The sequence below is a fragment of the Pongo pygmaeus genome, chromosome 10, assembly GCF_028885625.2.
Source record: "Pongo pygmaeus isolate AG05252 chromosome 10, NHGRI_mPonPyg2-v2.0_pri, whole genome shotgun sequence".
NCBI lineage: Eukaryota > Metazoa > Chordata > Mammalia > Primates > Hominidae > Pongo > Pongo pygmaeus.
Genome location: NC_072383.2, coordinates 47,900,566 through 47,911,477, shown reverse-complemented (window position 1 = coordinate 47,911,477; position 10,912 = coordinate 47,900,566). Strand labels below are relative to the sequence as shown.

Sequence of the window (10,912 nt, the reverse complement as noted above, 5' to 3'; positions counted from 1 at the left end):
ATGTTCTGCTATTCTTGTTGCACTGTATCATGTATGTAAACATTTGCCTGTATCTACTCCATTTTTCCCTTTCAACTCTATTGTTCCCTTCACTATCAGATAAAGGCCTATGAGTTTTTTGTTTGAGACAGGGTCTTGTTCTGTCGCCCAGGCTGGAGTGCAGTGGTGTGATCTCAGCTCATTACAACCTCCAACTCCTGGGCTCAAGGCATCCTCCCACCTCACCCTCCCAGGTAACTGGGATTACAGGCACGCACCACCACACCCAGCTTTTTTGTCTGTTTATTGTATTTATTTGTAAAGACAGGGTTTTGCCATGTTGGCCAGGCTAGTCTCTAACTCCTGGCCTCAAGTGATCCCTGCCTGGGCCTCCCAAAGTGCTGGGATTACAGGCGTGAGCCACTGCACCTGGCCCATGCCCATTCTGTATGTATTGTCTATGGCTACTTTGGCACATTTGGCACTACAGTGAGAGCTGAGTAGCTGTGACAGAGACTATAAGTCCCACAAAGCCTAAAATATTTACTATTTGGCTGTTTACACAAAAGGTTTGCTAACATATGGTCTAGAAAAATCAACAAAACAATAAATCACGCCCTGACTTGTTGCATTTGCCCATTTCCATGGTGTAAATACTCCCATTACAGCCAATTTCGTGCTACCAATGTGACATTTCTGAATAGAGTTGGGAAGAGATGCATACAACATATGCAGTATTTCCACATGGGGATACAATGGACAAATAACCTCAAGAGCAGAATTATTAGTAAAATGAAGAAAAAAACCACAAAGTGATGAGTTTTTAGTATTTATTTATTTAAAAAAATTTTTTTAGAAATAGGGTGTCACTCTGTTGCCCAGGCTGGAGTGCAGTGGTGTGATCATAGCTCACTGCAACATCAAACTTCTAGCCTCAAGCCATCTTCCCGCCTTAGCTTCCCAAAGCACTGGGATTACAAATGTGACTCAACACGCCTGGCCTATTACTTTTATTTTTAAGATAATTTAATTGTAGCTTATATAATTTGATTTCTAATAATGGTTGTGCTTATGAACTGGCTCATAAAATCCCTGAAAATTTAGCAATCAACCTAATGCTAGCTCTATCTTCAAAAGGAGGCTTTGGGAAAGCAAGTAATTTTTGTATCCACTAAAGCACAGAGCTAAAAAAAATATTGGGGGGAGGGGAGACATCTATTGAGGGAATGCCACATGCAGGGTAAGGTATTTTCTGGAGTACTATCCTGTATTGATATTGTATGCTCTTTAGCATTCCCATGCTGCCTGCCACTTTTGCTGGAGTCTTGATACTTGATACTGTTAATGCAAAATAAGTAGCAGGCCATTAGTTTGGAGTTGTTTTTGTACCCAGAAAGCAACCCAAAATTTAGAGTTATTCCTTGTACCTTTTGTTTGTTTTGTTTTTTTGAGAGGGAGTCTCGTTCTCTCATCCAGGCTGGAGTGCAGTGGCGAGATCTCTGCTTACTGCAATCTCCACTTCCCGGGTTCAAGTGATTCTCGTGCCTCAGCCTCCCGAGTAGCTGGGATTACAGGCACTTGCCACCACGTCCAGTTAATTTTTGTATTTTTAGTGGAGACGGCGTTTCACCATGTTGGCTAGGCTGGTCTCGAACTCCTAACCTCAGAGGATCCGCCTGCCTCAGCCTCCCAAAGTGCTGAGATTACAGGTGTGAGCCACCGCGCCCGGCCCCTTGTACCTGATTTTGAATGGAGTTTCAACCAATCACAAACAGACAACCAGCCAAGTGGTTATATAATTAGGGACCTCCCATGTGACCACAGCCAAATAAGGCAAACGCTTAGCTGTAGCCAATCAAATTTCTTTACTTTCGTGTTCAGCCTATAAAGTTTGATGCCTAGGCAGCTAGAGCAGGGGTGTCTGAGCCTCTTCTGGTTTTGACTGTTGTCCGATACAAAATCTAAGTCTGTTTTGTCTGAAATTTTTATTTCTACAATACCTATCCAGAAATCAGTCTAGGCTGGATATTTGAAGGAAGAAAGGAATAACTGGCTGGCATATTCATCATCTGTTGGAAATCTCTCTTCTCCTTACACATTTTCATTAACTTCTTTAGGAAGTGTAATTACAAGCGTTTTCCCACGAGCAGCCCCTACTAATAACGCATCAAGCTGCATGAATTCCGAAAAGCTTCAGAAAACTTGTGGTCTGAAACGCTACTATGCTTGAGGTACAGGAAAGAAGGATACTATCAAAAGGCATCATTCAGCTGGCACGGAAGTGGGACAAGAATTTGGGGGCAGGATGGCCAAGTGCTAGGCCAATTGACGGTCTCCAAACCATTATTAGCACAGTTCCTATTCTGAGTGGAAGAGTAAAAACAGCTATTGGAGAACTTGGACGTCATCCGCCCTTGTCAAACCGTTTTCAGGATTAATGAACTTAATTCAGCTTTTTCCACTACACCACACAGCCTCCTCTAAAACACCCTCCCTGCACAAAACTTACCCCCAAAGCACCAGGAACCTAGCTGGCTAAAGTTGAGCTTAGGAAAAACCTGAGTGGCTCCAGAGTCAAACTGCGGTAACTTTGAGTCTGAAGGAGTTAAGGCCAAAGTAGAGCTGCACAGAGGCCCACGTCGTGCAAGCGCCTGTCTCCTTCAGAGAAAGGCGTGCCGAGGTAGACTAGGCCCCGGACAGCAACACACCTTATCCCATCGCCAGCGTCCCGCACTGCCAGAGCGACTGGAGCAGACGCGAGCGCTGGGCACGTAGCCGGTGGCGCGCACGCTCAGCCCGAGGCCGCACGGGAGGCTGGCTGGCGTGCGCGCCCCCGCGGCGATGGGCGGGGTCCGGGGCGGGGCCGCAGGAGCAGTAGGTGTTCGCAGCTTGGTCGCGACAGGTGCGCTAGGTAGAGCGCCGGGACCTGTGACAGGAGTGGTAGCAGCGCAGAGGAAAGGCGGCTTTTAGCCAGGTAAGGGCCTTCTCACTCCACAACCGGAGAGTGCGCGAAGACCCCGGCTTCTCTCCACACCCTCTTTCTCCTTCGACTTTTGGGGTGGGGGGAGTGCAAGGAGTGTGAGTCCCTCCCCCTCGAGATAAGGGGTCGAGGGACGCTGATCCTCCGTTCTTTCCTCACTTCTGGGGCCTGCGCTGGGTGGGGAGTGCTTACGTCGGGCTGAGCCTTTGCTGCCCAAGGGCGGGAGCTGCAAATACCCCGTCCTCTCCCACCGAGAACACTCCATTCTAACTGTATACTTTCTGGTGTGGTGGAGGAAGGTGGCAATTCATTAAAACTCCAAATACGCTCCTTCCAGGGAAATACTCTAATATTCAACTGCACTTTTTCCTTCATTTTCAGCCATTCCCTCTCTTCGATTTTTTCTCCCCTTCCATTACGCCAGCTGAACTCTGTTTAAGACACTTACACCCTTTTGAGGAATGTTGAGAATATAGCAGTCCTTGCAGCCGATGTGTCATCCCCGAATCGCTATCGTGTATATATCGCTGGCACTTGCCCCCGACATATGTAGGTGTTAATGTAAGGTAATTGTACACCCCTGGCTACACATACTAAAGCTTGAAGTTGTAGCTGCTAGGAAAGAACCATCTGGCACCCTTCCTAGCCTCCTTACTGATGCTTGCAAGAACGGTTTAGCTGATCCTAGTGAGAGATATTTGAACTACTATTGTCTTGTACCTAACTCCAGCTTTCAAAAGTCTGCCTTGGCCGGGCGCAGTGGCTCACGCCTATAGTCCCAACACTTTGAGAAACTGAGGCGGGAGGCTCGCTTGAGCCCAGGTGTTTGAGACCAGCCAAGGCAACTTAGCGAGACCCTTGTCTCTACAAGAAATAAATAAATAAATAAAAATAAAAATAAAAGATAAGTCTGCCTAATCCAGATCTGCCTAATCCAGATGGTTCAATTGACTTGACTTTTCAGGTTAGTCAAAGGTACTTAAGGAGTTGTCAGTTTTTAAGACAATGCCCATTTTGGGGAGAGGTTTTGTTTTGCATTAAGTATTCTTTTGCTCTTGTTTTAAATGGTTTAACAGAGTACCTTTTATCTGCTTAGTTACCAATACTATTCACAAATGCTAAATATTTCAGGAGCCATGAAATAACACCAATCCTTTCTTCTGAGGTATGATGTAGGCACAAAAGAACATGACCCCCAACAACATGTTCTAAGTTCCTGTAGAGGTATAACCTGGGTGCAGGATGATCACGTTTTAGATAGATCTTCAAAAAATTATAGAGTTGGCGTGAAAGAAGGCAAAAAAAAGTGTGTGTTCATATATGTTTTCTTGTTTTGCATTGATAGAACAACATATAATGTACTAGGTAATTAGTTTAGGAACTTATTTCATTCTTTGGACAAAATATTGAGTGCCTTTCCTGTCAGTCCTACTGTAGATTCAAAGTGCCAAACGTCTTTACCCTAAAAGAACTTAAAATCTAGTGGGTTAGACAGATCCACATACAATTTATGGTATTAGTGAGGTCATTTCTATACTAGAGGTCAGCCCAGGGTACTGTAGGAGCATGAGGAATATAGGTGTTTTGTTTTGTTTTTTAATTCTCTCTTCTGCTTTTCCTTAAAAACAAAAACCTCTGAGTAATAATGAGTGATTCTCTTCGATCTATGTGTTTGTATCACTTCATATTTCTTACCCTCTCCCTCCAACTCTATGGCCTATGGAAAATGGGATTAGACCCTGTTGTTAATGTGGCATTTAGTAAATAGTTGGATCTGTTTCCACTGTTCTGTATTGCGCTGGGAAGTGTTGTTATCAGGTAGTCCCTGGGAAGAGAACAGTATATTGGCAACATTAGCAAAGGAGTGCCATTTTGTAAAAATTACCTCATTGTATAACTTTCTTTAACTTGGTACACTCAAGCTTTGTTCCAGACTCTGGTTAAAGGTGGGGCTAATTTCAACCTAATAATTCTAAGAGAAAGCTTCAGAAGCTAAAACAATTCACATCTTGGTGACAGCGGATACTTTTTCCTGCTAAGGTGCCCTCAAAATGTTTTTCTCTTTCTTTTTTTCTTGGGTGGGGAAGACAGGGTAGATAGGTGGGTGGGGAAAAATGTTTTTAAGTATAATTTTGACTACTGTTTCTTCAGGTTTCAAATTCTTATATTTTCTCTGGTATTTTTCACCAGTTAACTGCAATTAACTTAGAGCCCCTGTACCAAAAAAATTTATCAAAGACATACACACACAGACACAAAAGAATATTGAGAGTGTGGGAGTTCATTAGACATCTTTGGCATAATAGGGCACCTAACCACAAATTGGAAGAATTTGTTATTATTTAAATTGACAGTGAAACTAGTTTCAGGCATTCGTAATTCCATACACTATTAGATAGATGACTTTTAGATTAGAATTGTACCCTTTCTGCAGTTAGGAAAATGTATAACTTGAGTCCTGAGTCAGTAATTTCCATTAGAAAAGGCAATTGTTTTTTAAGTTTGCTATTGTCTTTCACTGTATGTTTTTTGATAGAAAATTAAGGTACTTCATTTTAGATTGCATACAGTAATCTCCAGGTGAGGTTACTTAACACAGCCTCTTCAGGTTATTAACAAACCAGTGGTTGTAAATGAAGTAGTTTCTACTTAATGATTATGGAGTTGAGATTCTATGGTGGATGATAAGGTAGGACCATACTGATGAGTTTATTCTGAAGCTGGGTGCAGAGTCCTCAGGACTCAGTCAAATTATTGTGCTACTAAAGACCTCTTTTCATAAAAAGGATGGAGTTTGACCTAACAAGCAATCCATTATTCAGCATGTCAGATGATTTTTTGACATGTGAAAACTTTCTAGAGACTTCCTGTGTCCACTCATAAGAAGTTAACATGATACCATGAAAATTTTACATTCTTTTGATTTTCTTTTAAATAATTTGTTAATACTACTACCTTGGGCCGGGCACGGTGGCTCACGCCTGTAATCCCAGCACTTTGGGAGGCCGAGGTGGGCGGATCACGAGGTCAGGAGATCGAGACCATCCTGGCTAACATGGTGAAACCCCGTCTCTACTAAAAATACAAAAACAAAATTAGCCGGGCGTGGTGGTGGGCGCCTGTCGTCCCACCTACTCGGGAGGCTGAGGTGGGAGAATGGCGTGAACCCGGGAGGCGGAGCTTGCAGTGAGCCGAGATCGCGCCACTGTCCCCAGCCTGGGTGACAGAGTGAGACTCCGTCTCAAAAAAAAAAAAAAAAAAATACTACTACTCTGAAACTAAGAACTTTCATCTTTAGGGAAAAAAAAGATGCAACTTTTTTGTACTTCTGATAACAAGTGTGGATCTATTTTGCCCCTTAATTATTCTGTAACAGAGCTTATGATATGGAAAACTTTACAGTCCTTCAAATATGTTTTGTCTTGCACAAAGTATTGCCATTCTTGTTTCATTACCCATAAATTAGTCCCAATATCCGTTTTACTTAGTTTTAGATTTCCACAATCTTTTTTTTTTTTTTTTTTTTTTTCCATAAACTGAAATTCAGGCTAATGCCCCGGGACTTCTTTATTTCATAGTCAGTTTTACTAACATTTGCTCAGATTTGGCGCCTGAGCAAAAATTTGGCTTCCAGCACTACAGGAAAGCTGTCTGTCCGTGCATAGTATCCAGTGGTTTCTGTCTAATGGCCCCTCGCTGTCATCTTCCTTACCCCTTGGCAATAATTGACCAAGTGAACAACTTGTCTAGTTCTTCCTTTCATTTGCTTTTCTTGACATGACTACTATCTGGTTCTCCATTTTCTAATCTAACCACTTACTCCCATACTCCATTAACTCAGTCTTTTTGCCCCTTAAATGCCGGGTTCACCATAGCCCTGCTCAGCTTCCTATTCTCACTATACTTTCTCCCTGTATAATCTGATTTCTTTCCATGACTTCCACTATCACCTCCATGTAAGTGGCCTGAAAATTTATCTTTTTAAAAAACTTTTTTCATATTGTATGTATAATTCTTGTTTTATTTTCATATATGCCAACACATTTAAAAATAAAAATTATAGATTATTATAAAATAAAAATTATATATGTTTATTATAGAAAATGTGGAAAAAACAGGCCGGGTGTGATGGCTCATGCCTGTAATCCCAGCACTTTGAGAGGCTGAGGCGGGTGGATCACTTGAGGTCAGGAGTTTGAGACCAGCCTGGCCAACATAGTGAAACCCCATCTCTACTAAAAATACAAAAATTAGCTGGGCGTGGTGGCGCACGCCTGTAGTCCCAGCTACCAAGGAGGCTGAAGCGGGAGAATCCCTTGAACCCAGGAGGCAGAGGCTGCAGAGAGCCAAGCTCATGCCACTGCACTCCAGCCTGGGTAACAAAGCAAGACTCCATATCAAAAAAAAAAAAAAAAAGAAAATGTGGAAAAAACAAATTATAAAGAAGACAAAATAACCCATATTCTATAATCTGCTCCAGAGAGATCTATCATTTGATATATTTCCTTTCAGTGGTTTTGTTTTCTTTGATATACACACACTCACATAAACACAAAGGTAATTGAACTCATACTGTTGCAGTAGATATAGTTTTGTGTCTGCTTTTTTTGCTTTATATTATTTTTCATAGCATCAAAAAATTTTGAAAACATTTAAATGGATATTTAATCTCCATTGTAATCTATTTAATAATTTATTATATTGAGGTTGCATAATTTAATTGTTTTGGTTTTACATTAAATGAAAACAATTGAGAACAAATTTATGCATAAATCTTTGTGCAAATCACTCATTATTTCCTTAGGTTAGATTCCCAGAGATTGAATTACCAGTCAAGGGGTGTGAAAATTTAAAAATACTAAACCTGCTCCCAAATTGCTTTTTGTAAAGATTAGACTAATTAACATTCTCAACTGCAGTGATTGTGAGTGCCCATCTTAGTGCAGCCTTGGTAACATTGAATATTATTATTATTATTATTTTTGAGATGGAGTCTCTCTCTGTCGCCCAGGCTGGAGTGCAGTGGCACAATCTCTGCTCACTGCAAGCTCCGCGTCCCAGGTTCACGCCATTCTCCTGCCTCAGACTCCTGAGTAGCTGGGACTACAGGTGCCCGCCACCACACCTGGCTATTTTTTTTTTTTTTGTATTTTTAGTAGAGACGGGGTTTCACCGTGTTAGCCAGGATGGTCTCAATCTCCTGACCTCGTGATCCGCCCACCTCGGCCTTCCAAAGTGCTGGGATTACAGGCATGAGCCACCGCGCCCAGCCTGTCTGGCTAATTTTTGTGTTTTTTAGTAGAGACAGGGTTTCACCATGTTGATCAGGCTGACCTCAAACTCCTGACCTCAGGAGATCTTCCCACCTCGGCCTCCCAAAGTGCTGGGATTACAGCATGAGCCACTGCACCCGGCCTGAATATTATTTTTTAATCTTTACTAATTTGATAGGCAGAAGTGAATTAATTTGTATTTCTTTGCTAGTGAGAGAGAACATTTTTCATACATTCATTTCTGTTTCTTCTGTGAATTATGTCTGGGTTAATCCCATTCCCATTTTTATTTGGGCGTTAACATTTTAATTATGTTGGTTTTTTGTTTGGTATTCTTTTATTTGGAGCGTTTTGTGGGGGAAGCACAGGCTTTTATTAGACCAAATAGAGTGAGTGGAGTGATAAAGTGGAAAGTATACAGAAGTTGGAATTGTGGTGTTATAAATGCCCATTGTTTTGAGGGGCCAGAGCTTGTGATCAATGAAGCAGTACTGCAGAATGGAAAGGGTGCTGTTTGAGAGTCAGGATTCCCAACTTAATGTTGTCATCAGCCAATCAGGTGATCTTGGACAAGTCATTGATTCATTGACTCAGAGCCTCATCTGTAAAATGAGAGGGTTGGGCTTTTGATCCCCAAGACCGGACAACCTCTGTGCTGAAAGGATGCCTTTGGAGCTACTACTGTTCACTAGACATTCTGGAATTACTTTCTGTCTCATCTCTAACCTTTCACCTAATTTTAGATATATAGAGCCCGAGGAAAGACTGGATGCAGTAAAGGCAGTTTCCACCGGAGTAGCAAGGGGAGCCTGGGGACAGTTTAATTTGTTTGTGCCCTTTAACTTTCAGGAAAATAGAAGTATAAAAAAATATTGAATGGGGTTCTTGCTGTGGGAGTTGGGGGAAGAAAAGAAAAAAAAAGAAGTCAAAAAGATTGGTATTTTTTTAGGCATTCCCATAGACTGACACTTGGAAACTGGTAGGATAAAATCACAGAAGCTCTGCTGACCTGTGCCACAAAACTCCATTATCTACAATGTATGTGAAAAATGTCTCATTTTGTGACTAGAGGGTGTACGTCTCCAAGGCAAGTTATTTAACAACTTCTTCTACTTCATACAGAACCATTCTTAGTGTTTTTCTTTGTGATTTGTATAAACTCTTCTATTTTAAGAATATTAATTTTTTGTCCTGTGGTCAAATATTTAACCAGTTTGCCTTTTAATTTTGTATATAGTATATTATTACTTATCTATAGATTTTTTTTTTTTGAGACAGGGTGTCACTCAGTCACCCAGGCTGGAGTGCAGTGGCACGATCTTGGCTCACTTTAGCCTCCTCCTCCAGGGTTCAAGTGATTCTCGTGCCTCAACCTCCCAAGTAGCTGGGATTACAGGCACATGCCACCACGCCTAGCTAATTTTTGTATTTTTAGTAGAGACAGGGTTTCTCCATATTGGCCAGGCTGGTCTTGAACTCCTGACCCAGGTAATCTGCCCGCCTTGGCCTTCCAAAGTGTTACAATTACAGGCGTGAGCCACCGCACCCAGCCTGGATTTTTAAATTTGAGATTTCTTCTGGTGCTGTGATGTTTAGAAGGCCTTCACCATGCAGAGATTGGTTAAGTATTCACTTTCATTTCCTTCTGATTTTTACCATTTTACACTTTATATTTAATTCTTTAATTTGTATTGAACTTACTTTGAAGTACCAAACCAATATGTTTAATGCCTTTGTACATCTGAGCTCCAGATCTGTATTTCCAGCTACCTGTTAGGCTATGTGGATAGTCCCTGTACGCCATGCATCTGCATACACCCAGTTTCCCTAAGGAGAAAGCTTGAGGTTGTACTTACCACCTTAATACTTTTCTCCACCCACATTTAATCAATCCCCAAGTTTGGCTGATTCTGCCCCAGGAGTGATAAGGGTTCTTTAATTAGTCTTCTAATTCAGATTCCCCTTTTTTGTTTTTTTGCCAGAGTCCTTGAGTCCTTGAGTCCTTGAGTAATCCTTAGAGTTGGCTTCAGTTTTTCCCTTGCAGAAAAGTTATCAGAGTTGTCATTAAAAAAAAAAAAAAAAAAGCACTGATTTTCAAAATATGGTTCCTTTAATTGCCTGTGTTAGAATTACCTGGCAGTGGTTAAAAAGGTAGAGTCTCAGGTCCCACCTAGACCTGCAGATCAGTGTGTCTGAGGGATGGGCCTAGGAACCTGAAGTTTATCAAGTACCTCGAGAGATTTATATGCAAACTTAAGGGGAGACAATGCCTAAGTAAATTCAGTCTAACTTTCTGACATGCTCTTCAAGACACCCACACCCCACTCTGACAGCCTATTCTTTTAGGCTTATCTCCCACAAGACTACCCACCCACCTGGCACTGTGACCCTACAATAATTCTCTGTTTCCTGGACCTGCCCAGTTCTTTCCTGCCTCTGTGCCTTTGCTCATGCAGTTCCCACAGCCTCATACTCCTCCCCTTCCCCACCCTCTTGTTGAAATCCTTTTCCTTAAGAGCCCAAATCAAATGCTACCTTCTTAAATTTTTTTAATAAAAAAAGCCTTTTCTAATTTCTTCTACTTGAATCAGTGGCTCCCTCCCCAGTCTTTATACTTAACACTTGATTTTTGCTTCATTTCTTACCTTACTTAATGTTGTCACTATTTATAAATTATTGC

At 41.6% G+C, this 10,912-nt stretch overlaps 1 protein-coding gene across 4 annotated transcripts in view; it reads left to right on the top strand.

Annotated features, from left to right (window-relative positions):
* The first annotated feature begins 1,434 nt into the window (after positions 1 to 1,434).
* The window catches only part of LIMA1 (LIM domain and actin binding 1), a 111,117-nt gene continuing 101,639 nt past the window's right edge, over positions 1,435 to 10,912 (top strand). For 2 of the 4 annotated variants that reach the window (XM_063646925.1, XM_054445583.2), the window contains exon 1: positions 1,435 to 2,953. The gene's annotated coding sequence lies outside the window, so the exon portion shown is untranslated. The remainder of the gene's footprint in view (positions 2,954 to 10,912) is intronic. The other 2 variants (XM_063646927.1, XM_063646926.1) reach the window with 2 other exon arrangements.